Source organism: Nanorana parkeri, unplaced genomic scaffold (genome assembly GCF_000935625.1).
Source record: "Nanorana parkeri isolate BGI_ZX_2015 unplaced genomic scaffold, ASM93562v1 scaffold1933, whole genome shotgun sequence".
In the NCBI taxonomy this organism is placed as follows: domain Eukaryota; kingdom Metazoa; phylum Chordata; class Amphibia; order Anura; family Dicroglossidae; genus Nanorana; species Nanorana parkeri.
The window spans coordinates 200933-213277 of record NW_017308201.1 but is presented as its reverse complement, the minus strand read 5'-3'; the positions used below and the strand labels follow the sequence as shown (position 1 = coordinate 213277).

Sequence of the window (12345 nt, the reverse complement as noted above, 5' to 3'; positions counted from 1 at the left end):
AAAAAAAAAATTGTTTGCTGGAGTGGCGCTGTCAGTATGTTAGCAGTGCGTTTTTGACGCGTTTTGCGTTTTCGGGCCGTTTCCTGACCGTACAAAATGTGACATGCAGTATTTTTCTGTCGTAACCTGAATGGACTGCGCACGTGAGAACTGTAGCTCATAAAACACATAGGGATACATTGGGATGCATTTTTAGTGCAGTAGCGTACGGATCAGGTCAGCACAGAAAACGGACGTCGTGTGAACAGGCCCTGAAAGAAGCAGCTGCAGCCCTCTAGTGGCTGGTCTGATGCATAAACCTACCTGAAATTAAGCTGCATATTTCAAGTATATCTGACGCCATACTTTTTCATTTTGGATGGAGTAGAGGAGGGAGGGAGAGAGAGGAGAGGGAGAGAGAGGTAGAGAGAGGAGAGGGAGAGAGAGGTAGAGAGAGAGAGGTAGAGAGAGGAGAGGGAGAGAGAGGTAGAGAGAGGAGAGGTAGAGAGAGGAGAGGGAGAGAGAGGAGAGGGGAGAGAGAGAGAGAATGAATATATCTTTCCCATGTGAGGGAAATCCCCAGTTAGGGCTCGTCCACACCATCCCAACATGTGTACAAAGAAATGTATTTTATGTGCTATTTCTTCAGCTCACACATCAAGCTGTGGTATAAAAAAGCAGGACATGTTGAATTGTTGTGAAGCGTGTTCTGACGTGCTATAACGTACAGTTTGATAAAGTATCAAATCTAATAGATTTTTTTTTCAAGTAAGCACTGTGATGTGTTTTACAATGTTTCGCGAGTGTTATGTGCACCTTAACGGGTGCCAGCTGGTGTGAATAAGCCCTTAAAAACATAGGAAAATATAGCAAAACTACCCTTGCAGTGGGGTTATTCCTGCACTGAAAGGGTTAACTGCTCCTTTGTGGTAGTGGCATTGTGTAAGGGACTTTTACTTACCTGAGCTCCACTCCTCGGCAGTCAGTGCTCCCCTCTCTCTCCTATGGCCCGGCCTGTGGACTGTCCCTCGGTGTCCTCACATATAAAGCTGTGGGTCCTGCAATGTACATGATGACATCTCACCCTAATGAGGACACAGACAGCTAACATGACAGGAGTTTTAACCCCTCACTACTTTATCACATTCTAGCCTTTATTTATACTTTAAGAGCTTTATTATCAATGGCAGTTATTTCTTGTACACATTAGTCCCATGCTGTCCAGAACTAGCTATGTTCACAAATTCATGTGATAATTGTCCGTGTGCAAGAACGTTTAGGGGACAAAAGTAATGAAAGAGCCATTATGTTTTTAACTGATGTGCAATGGTGACATTCACAGGAATTTGTTACCTATAATAAGCGATCACAGAATTTTTCTGAAACAGTTGCTTACAGAGAGAGAGAAAATAAGGGGAAATGCAAAATGTCAGTGTTACTGGTACAGAATATAAGGGAAACTCCCCCGCAACAATGGGGACATTTCTTCTGGTGGCATCTGTTAAAAGTGTAATTTCCTCTCATTTTGGGGAGATTTTGACTCACTGGGGGAATTCACAAAGACTGGCACATGTGGAATAGTGCTCTAGTTTCTAAAATGAATACAATTCTATGCCAAGGGCCCCAAACTGTAAAACTTAGTGTAAGTAGATTGTTAATTTGGCTCATAGGGAAATATAAATGCAAAGTAGAGATTTAGAAGAAGAAATGTGGTGCGAAAAAAGGGTCTTGGGTGCAAAGTAGTAATAATAATGAAATATATTTAAAATGCTAAATGAGGACACCCGCTCTCGTTGCAGCTCCATGACTTCGTAATGTGTCTTGCGGCTGCGTCCTGGCGGAATGAAACTGTTGTGCATAAGTTTCTAAGATGTTGGATTTTAACACATGCGCAGTAAAGAATTTGTAAACGACCTATGTTTTGCTTTACATCACTTCCTGTTCGTTCATGATTGTGGCCATAGTAACTGATACTATCTCCACAGCTTATGAATGGACAGGAACACTCAGTATAGAGGTTTCATGTTCATTCATAACAGGGGCTACAGAAAAAAAGATTAAGGACTCTGTCCTCAATCTCTTTTTCTATTTTAAAAGGGAAATATCAGAGGTCTATTTAGAACCCCCGACAGTAAAGTAAAACAAATTATAATAAACATAACATAATTAAAAAACAATTTAAATTATTTTAAAAAAGGTTGGAAAAAAAGTAATTTTTGTTTTTCGGTTTTGGCCTGACAATTTTTTTCATTTCCGTTTCGGTCTAAAAATGTCATTTTGGTGCATCCCTACTTTCATTTATACCTCAAATTGCTACTGTTTCAGATAGTGCATTAAAAATAACGTAATAGGTCAATATGATTGAAAGATCAAACAAGTGAAATGATCAGTGAGTAAAACAAAATGTTCTGCTCTTGTGAATAGTCTATGGACTGTGGAACTGTACGCTGGATGAGCAATCTGATCAACAATTTCTGTTTTGCTCTCCTGCTTCCTTAAAGTTAAACATTGACGTGGCTTGTGATTCCAGTTTGGCAGAGAGGTCTGAAAGCCAACGCCTTCTTACTTTCTGGCTATGGGACCCAATCCAACTAGAGTAAAGGTTTTTACTTTTCATAGGCTGGCTTAGCTAGTACTGCAGTACTCTAACAGGATTCATGCACCCAACATTTAATTTCCAAATGTCCATGTAAGCCTAAGCAGCTAGTCAAGGTCAGATGAAAATATTTTGTAATTTTTTCAACTCCATATCAGAAACAAGGTGGTTATTAGGAAGTGGATTTAGTAGATATAGTAGGCCTGTTCCTGCACCCTGTGGGCACATATGTGCTCATACCTATAGGCTTTAAGCATCTCTAAAATCTTACCACTTTATTTTGACACACCCTGAACACCTACCAAAAAGTATTTTGCTAAGGGTGGTCATTGGTGCCCCACAGGCTGTTCCCTATATACCTCTTACCTCTATAGTCCCTAGTTTGAATAAAGTAGGAAAGAGATATATTGAAACCTTTTTACCATTCCATAATTTTCAGGTCTAAGGGAACTCCTTTTAAAATTATAATATATACAGTTCAATGCACATTGGTATGATCATTAGGTTGCAGGTATGGGAATAAATAAAATAATAAAGAATGTGCCATACTTAGTCTATTTTACACAGCAGATCATTTTTAATACCCCACCTTACACCTCTATACAACAAAGTAATTTTTAGTAATTGTTATTACTAATTATAATAATAGACACATAGAAACACACACAGTAAAAATATTCTAATGTCCCTTTACATTTGTGGTTAGTGAAAAAGTGTCCCCTTACATAGGTAGTCAGCCCAAATGCCCCTATTACAATGTTTAACTGTAAAGAAATACCCTTTTACATTGGCTGTCATTTAAAAAGTGCCTTATGAATTCACTTATTTAATTTTTAAGAGAAAAATAAAATACAGTCCCAACAATACATGTCATATGTCTCCAGATATTCATTTTCCCTTTTTTTTCTGTGTAATTAAACCTTCATAAACCTACATATACATTGTATGGTTTTAGGTACTTCTTTTATTAAGACCGACTATAGAGGTTAAATATTACTGAAAACAATAGAGAAGATATAGCTAATTAAAAACACGACAGAGAAAAATTTGACAATTAAGGTATTGGATGGACTGATAAGTAAACCCTGTAGAAGCACCATTAGTCACATCGTATTAGAGCTGCAGCAATTAATCGACTAAGTCGATTATAATCGATGATGGAAAACGCTCTCAACGGTTTCCATCATCGATTAGTTGAATTTCGATTAGTTGGCCTGCTTGTGGCTCCACGCACGCTGCTTCTCCTTCTGGCCTCGCGACACGTCTCCTCACCCGCACAAAACGTCTCCTCGCCGCCTCACAGACTTGCCGCACGCCGCTTCTCCTCCCCGCCTCACGGACTCGCTGCACGCCGCTTCTCCCCGCCTCACAGACTCGTCGCTGCATGCCCATCCACGATCGGCACAATGAAGAAGGAAGAGCAGGCATGGGGAAAAGGCAGCTGGCAGACAGGCCCACAATCTCAAGGAGACTGCTCAGGTAGGCCTGCACTCCCCCCCACATGGTGTTGTATGAATGTATTGCTGGGATTTGTATTCCTCTATAGCTGATGGTACATTGTGCTGTATAATATATAGCACAATGTACCATCAGCTATAGATGACTACAAATCCCAGCAATACATTATACACTGTATGTATAATGTACTATTTCTGGCATTTGTTGTATTCCTATATAGCTGGTGGTATTCTGTATTGTGCTGTATAATCATTATACAGCGCACTGCAGAATACCACCAGCTATAGAGGACTACAAATCCCAGCAATAATACATTATACAGCGCAATATAGAATAACGCCAGCTACAGAGGACTACAAATCCCAGCAATAGTCCATTATGGTATAATGGACTATTGCTGCGATTTGTTGTATTCCTCTATAGTTGCTGGTATTGTGCATTGCGTCGCTGTATAATGTATTATATTGCACACCAAACTTTTTTTTGCATCCACCGCTCCAAGCTTGCTCCTGTGATGGACTTAAATCTCAAAACTTCAAGTGGTTAAAAGGAGAATTATGAGGTGAGTAATTTTCACTCAGCCTCATAATCTGAGTCGACCTGTGACAATGAAACTGTCACAGGTAGGCTCAGTAGATCGGGAAGTGAGCGAACACATACCTTCGCTCCCTCACTTCTCGATCTATCCCTGCAGAGAGCCGTGACTGTCACTCACGGCTCCCTGCAGGGATTCCCCCCCTCCCCTGTCCGATCCTGCAGCACTGACTGTGAAACGGACGGGGGAGGGGGCGGGCACAGCTGGCTCTGCCTCTGGATAGGCAGACAGTATTGTCAGGATCCGTCCCGGCTGCGGCGTCTCAGTATACCGCGAGCTACAGCTGAGCTTTGGGTCACGGGAGGACGCTAGTTTGTGTTCTCCCGTGACCCTTAGGAGAAACATGGGGAAAAGCCCTGACCTCATAGTTCTCCTTTAATATGTTTTGTACTATTTGGTGTTTCTCTCTTTTTTTTTTCTAAATTGAATCTGGAGAGATATGACTAAGGCATCCTTACACTGAAGGTCAGTGAATAGAATGACTGAATTCTAGGAACCCATAACAACCTTTGAGGAATACTAGGGTTCCACCAAACTCTAGTTTAGAAAGGCTGGGTTAGAGACTTTGGTTATTACTGTAAAAAAATAAATCCTATAGGGTTTTGGATGCTTCCCATACTATCCAAGTATCCCGAGTTTGCATGGTGATATTAGACTCTCAATGTTTCAAAATATCTGTGAGTCCATCAGCACACCTTGTAAGTACTTGCTGCATGTTGAGGTGAAGAAACCAGACTTGAAGACATTTTGTCGATAGACCCAGTACACCGTTTGACATTTGCTGTTAAGAAGTTTTGAATGTTGTTGATCCAATGTATTAGAATTACAGACTCCCTTCTCTAGTGCGACTCCAAACCTGCGCTGAAGCCTCACATTTAAACCATTAGGAGACTGACACTACCACCTAGAGGGCAGGGTTGTGGTTTACCTGAGGAATTTTTGGCTCTACCATGAATGTGGTCAAGGAAGACATGCCATCTGCTCTTTACCCTCCAGGTGGGCATACCCCCTTTCCCCCCAGGGGGTCTTTGGGATTAGGGCACCATTAAAGAACCATGGTCCAGGACCTTTATAGCACACTGCAGCTAACCACAGCTAACTCAGGGTCCAGTGACTGGGCGCGTTACAGTCCAGCACCACATCTTCCCTCCAGCAAGGTCAGGGTATGGTCCACCAATGCTCTGCCGAGGAAAAAAACAATCTGGATAGTGGCCCGAGGTCCAGCAGAAGTTAGAGTAGTATTAGTAGAAACTTCCCTAAAGAATCTTGCAGAAAATAGTGAAAACTAGTAACAAAGAAAAAGTACCTTTCTCAGAAATGAGAGAAGACGTCTATCACCTAAGGACACTAGCAAAAAAAACTGAGGCAAGCTGGGAGTGGGAGGGGTTATGCAGGGCTGTCCTGAAGCTTTGATTGATTTTCCAGTGTTCAGTCACCTGAAGGTAGCTGTATAACCCCGTAGTCTAAGTGTTCTGTAATGTAAAATCAAGAAACTCTTTTGGGGAAGAACCTTTAATCATATTATGAATGTCAAACCTCAATAGCAAAAAGCCCTTGTAGAACACCTACCACTGGATGAGAAACTCCACTATAAAGTGGGCAACATTCTATGAAACTTTCAATCCACTCTGCTAATCTGACTGGATACCAGCACATTTACCTACCTGGTCTGAGTAAAAAAACAAAAATGTGACATATTGCAGCTGACCTGCCCTCAGATGTGGTGGATGCATTTGTTGTCATTTTTCGCACCAGGAACATTTTCAGCAAGTATAGAAAATACCAGTTAATCTTGCCAGAAATTCAGTGTCCTTGTCACTTCCTGTAAGCTGAAAAGACAACAAAAACAATGTTGTCTTTTTATTTTGTAATCTGCTTATCCCATCAGCCACCATGTAAAGGAGATGAACAACAAGGCAGACATGTTTGATGTCCAGCCTATGTGACAACCATGGCTCCCTCCATATATACTGTGGAGGAGTGAGCACAGCCACAAAGGGACGGGAAATGTGTTATTCGCAGAATTACCACGTGAAAATGAAAGGTCTGAAAACAGAATAGAGGACTAAAACGCTGCACAATATTACATATTTGTTTTTGGGTTTAGATATACTTTAATCAAAACTCTGTGCTAGGGGTTTTACAATTTGTCTTCTGACTGAATTTAAATTCTTTAGTCTATGCTTGTATTATATTCAGCCTTATTGTACCTACCAGAGTCAGTCATTCACTAAATACGTAAGGTCATTGGTACTTTTTGCAGTAACTCAGACATTGGTCGCACAGAGAAAAGGTGGCACCACATTTTCAAGTAACCGATAGATATATCCAGTACGACAGTTCACATTTGCAAAAAACATTTTCAGGGTTATTCATAAAAGGGTGAAGAGTTTGGAGAAGTCAGGAGAAGTGAACAATCTAGCTGAGCTGGATTAGAGAATTTTTCCAAATCCGCAATTCTGGCCTAGAATGTTCACTTCTCCTGCCTTCTCCAAACTCTTCACCCTTTTGTGAATAACCCTGTTTTTGTTTCAGCATTTCATAGACTCCTTTCTCCTGGCTTGAGGATAGCTCGTAGAACCGATATAAATTCACCCAGGTGTTATTTTTCTACAGTAGATTTTAATATGTCTGGGCTGGTTTTAATCTTCTTCCCCCTGTGTCGCCTACAGAATTTCCATGGCTGATATTAGAGGAACATCATTCAAAGACTTTTCAAGCTAAAAGAACATCTGGATTGATAACAAGACAAACAGTATCTCTGAATCCCTGCCAGGTAGACATAAGGAAGCAGTAATCTCAAACACAATAAAAGCATTGTAAATGTTAGACTTGTGCAACAGTCACCAAGTATTGTTCCTGGATACCAATAAAGATACATCATTAATACTTCAGAACTTTTCCTTTCCTGTTGGCCTATTAGTTTAGGCACCTGTCAGGGTCGGTTAAAATGGTGGAAGTTTATAAAGCGCAATTCAGTTACTCTACTGATGTTTACAAACAAAATAGTAATTATTTTACTGAAAACTAAACTAGAGCAGAGCAGAATGGAGGTCTTTCCACAGCATCCAACTAGGACTCATGTCTCATTATCTGAAAAACTAAAACATGGAATCTTGTGTGTTGCTTTGATGTTTTTATTCTTCTTTGTGAATGTCCTGTCATATCATGTCCTGTCCAAATGTCACAATTATTGCAAGCAATCCAAGCAGCATCACTAACAATACTGTTGTATGTATCATGTAGGAGTTCATATTTGCAACAAAAAACAGGATTTTTGTACTTACAGTAAAATCCATTTGTTAGAGTTTATTGGGAGACACGGGATTCAGAGTTCAGAGAAGGGCTACAAAATTAATTATAGGGATGGAAGGCCTGAGTTATGAAGACTGCATTCAAAATCTAAACGTATTCACGTTAGAAAAAAGGAGATTACATGGGGACCTTATTGCAGTCTTCAAAATCATCAATGGGGACCCGAATATTAGGAACAAGCTGTTTAATTCCAAAACTGTATTGAGAACCCGGGGACACAAGAGGTTAGAGGAGAGGGGGTTCAATCTTAGAATTTGCATGGGGTATTTCACTGTGAGGGTGGTGAAAGTTTGGAACTCACTACCACAGGCGGTGGTATCTACGGATAACATTGATAAATTCAAGAAACTCCTGGATTAGTTTCTTCTCTCGCATAATCTACAGGGATATGGCAAGAGTTAGAGCCAGATAAATACACACACACACACACACACACACACACACTCAGATACATAGGTTGAACTGGATGGACCTTGGACTTTATTCAGCCTTACATACTATGTCATTAGGTTATAATGCAACCTACAAGAGGAACTGGAAACTGACAAACAACAAAAGCAATTGGCCAGCCAAGTATAACCCCTCCCACTAAAAACCAAATAGCACTGGAAAGATCACTAGTGGCTACATATTGAACCAATGTGGTTTTAGTCCAAAAATCCTCACTTTACTAACACATCAATGCACCGTTTAATTCAATTTGACTGGCAGACAGTATAACTACACCAATTAAAAATATGACAACGTTGTCATCTTTAAAAACACCGCACAAAAGTCCAGACCACATTCATACCACACACTATATTACCCAGAGGTCCATTTTAATATTCAAAAACTCTTCTGTTCATAATTGACCTCAATGGGTATATCCATCTTCATATGTCTGTTTCATACCTTCTCTAAACAAGAACTATGGGGCAACCTTTTTTTCCCATAGTTCTCCTCAGGGTCATGGGAGGACATATACCATGTCCTCCGCTGACCAAAAACTCAGCATATAGTGCTATATAAAAATAATAGTAAAAGCCGTGCTGTGTGATTACCGGTCAATGAACTGGTCAGTGGTAATCTGCATTGCGCAGTATAATCATTATACAGCGCAATGGAGAATACCACCAGCTATAGAGGACTACAAATCCCAGCAATAATACATTATACAGCACAATGCAGAATAATGCCAGCTACAGAGGACTACAAATCCCAGCAATAGTACATTATAGTATAATGGACTATTGCTTTATTCCTCTATAGCTGCTGGTATTCTGCATTGCGCCGCTGTATAATGGACTATATTGCACACCACACTTTTTTTTAACTTCCACCGCTCCAAGCTTGCTCCCGTGATGGACTACAATCTCAATAAACTAGTAGTCCATCACTGGAGCCTTTTTTTTCAATCCGATTAATCCAACGTAATAATCGGCTAACTAATCGATTATGAAAATAATCGTTAGCTGCAGCCCTAGTATTCGGCATCAGGTGCTTCCTCTACCTGGTTTGAATTAGAGGAACAGCGCATACAGACCCTGATGGGTCTCTGCTAAAGGTGCGGTGCATTCCAGAAGATTTCTCTGTTGATGGTCACAGGAGACTATGATTATTTTACATCCAATGTTTTATCTTCTATTTTCCTAATGGACTATTGAAGATCCAGGATCATGGACATTTTTTAACCATTTATTATTTTCACTGAAGTGCATGTTATACACATGCGTTTTTTCTAGTTGTTATTCTTTGCACATTGCATCACATTGTTTCACAGTTAACATCTATTGTATTTGATTTTTCATTATAGAATTTTTAGCAATGCATTTACACCAAGGTGCATGTTATATACATGCTTTTCTTCTTTGTTTTGCACTTTTTACACATTGTATCACATTATTTCTAGGTCAGTATCTACTATATCTGACACTTTTGCAGTTTTATTCACACAGCGCAGCTTTTACTATTAATTTTATACTATATATCTGACCACACAGATTTCAGCTGCTGCTTAACCTGATTGGAGTAGTGGCGCGAGGTTTGACATTATTCATATATTGTGCTATATGCTGGGAGCGTCGGAGCCGGGATGGATCCTGACAATACTGTCGAGATCCACCCTGCTGGCTGACAGCGGGCTCTGCCTATCTAGAGGCAGAGCCAGCTATTGCCTGCCACCCTTCAGCGTCCGTTCCTCCAGTCAGCGCTGAGGAAACGGAGAGGGGAGGGGACTGACAAGGACTGACAGTCACCGCTCTCTGCAGGAAGATGATGGGGAAGTGAGCGGATCGGCGGCATGTTTTATCTCACTTCCCGATCAATAAAGCCAATGTGAAACAGTTTCAATGTCACACGCCGGCTCTGACTATGGGGATGAGTGTAATTCACTCGCCTCCTAGTTCTCCTTTAAGGTTCATTCCACCATTATTGTATCCATAGAGATGCCAAGCATCTATGTAACATTGAAGGGAACTGGGACCATACATTGATTTTTCTTAATGTTAAAGCTACTCTTGTAAAGGGTTCTTCATTTAAACCACAGTAAGAAAAGAAAAATTATGTTTGGGGTGCATTTACCTCCTTGTGGGTGGAGTGGGTATAACCGCAGGTACTCGGTCCACTTAAGTTGAAAATGGTCATCCAGGGAACAGTCAGACCCAAATATTATAAAGAAATGTCCCTTTTTTTTAAATCTTTGGCAAAAAGACAGATTGTCTTCAGGGAAGCTATTGAAGTTAATTGCATTCATTTCACTACCAACAATGAATGCAAAAATGATCATGGATCCCATGCAGCTCATGCTACAATGCTGTGTCAGAGAGATCCTAACAAACAAAGCTGACCAGTCTAAAGACATTGATATTTACTTACTTACACACATATTGATCTAGTTCATATTATCGTGATATGAAAGAAAATGGTGGTGCCTGTTTGTTGTGGCTAAAAAAATATCAAAAACTTTTTGGGAATTGTACAGATTGAAAAGACCAAGCCGTTCTGGTACAAACAATAAACAGAAGAGGTAAAAAGCATTCAAAAAAAAAAAAAAAAAAAAGATTTTGTGAATTGTACAGATTGAAAAGACCGAGTGCTTGTGGTACAAGTAATAATCAGAAGAAGTAAATCACAGCCCTGGGCACTCACTAAAAGCCTGGTATCCAAGGCCACAGAAAGCAGTTGCCACAGCATTTGTAATACCCATCTGCTGATGGGTTAATGAATGGCCTCTTATATAACCGTCACCATGGAAACCGGAAGAACTGCATTCACAAATGTGGGGGAGTTCAGAAACAGAAAGATTTTTAGATACTCAACTGAAAGCCGCACAGACTAGCGTTAAGGAACATTAGCTGGCCTCCAAACAAGGTCATCACCTGAGATCTGGAAAAACACTTCCATCTCAAAGCATAATCCTAAACACTTGACTGTAAAACAGGATAAGAATTGGATCGAAGAATAAAAGGAACCCATTCTAGGGGCTGAGGTCTGGAAATTGACCTTGCAGAGTCTGATCACAGGGTGTCTGAATGCCACCCTCTACCCCATCCACATTATTAGGATAACTCTTGCATTGCTAATTATTCATGTCATCATGTCATACATTTAATGTAACTAACACAATACAACATGCTAAATATATATATACAGTCAGTGTGTGTGTATATATATACACACACGCACACTCTACATACACAAAGAGTTCTGCCTTATGTGATAACTTGGGCTTGTGTCTGGAGCTATGACCCGTGGCAGCCAATGTGTAATTGCGCAGAGAAGATGTTAGCTACGGGCTGCCTCACAGAGTCATCATGGGCTGCAGGTACGTATATGTCTGGGGAAGGAGTCACTTTAGGTTAGGGGGAAAGTGAGGACATAAAGCTTATAAAGTATACTTTGTGTAAAAGTGCACTTTTCATTTAATGTAAAGTCATCAAAACCTGGAAAATTTTATATGAGCTCATAATGCACATTATTGCATATTACCTTCCCCCAAAACTAGATGTCAATACACGTATTCAAAGATGATGAAGTCTTCTTAAAATAAAGCTTCAGGCAAACAACTGAATACATCGTTGAAACTCATAAATCGTTACTACTACCTGTCACGAGATTTGTAATTCTGTACAGCCAATCTTATGATTTACACACATATTCCACACTGCACAGCCAGACAGGTGACAAATGTATTTCCTGATTAAGGAAATTATTTTTGCAGCAATGCAGCTTTCTACGTCATCTCTCCTCTGTCAGCATCCTTATTGGAATCAGGCCCGGCGCTACCGCAAGGCAAGTCAGGCGGCCGCCTGAGGGCGCTGCAGGGTGAGGGCGGAAAAAACAGGGCATTTTGACAAGTACTTGTACTTGTCAAAATTCCCCCGATGTTTGTGCTATGTTTTTTTTTTTTTTTCACTTACCT

General features: G+C 40.4%; 1 protein-coding gene across 1 annotated transcript in view; it reads right to left on the bottom strand.

The window, feature by feature from the left end:
- The window catches only part of PIGL (phosphatidylinositol glycan anchor biosynthesis class L), a 101240-nt gene that overhangs the window by 11682 nt on the left and 77213 nt on the right, over window positions 1-12345 (bottom strand). The gene's annotated exons all lie outside the window — the stretch shown is intronic.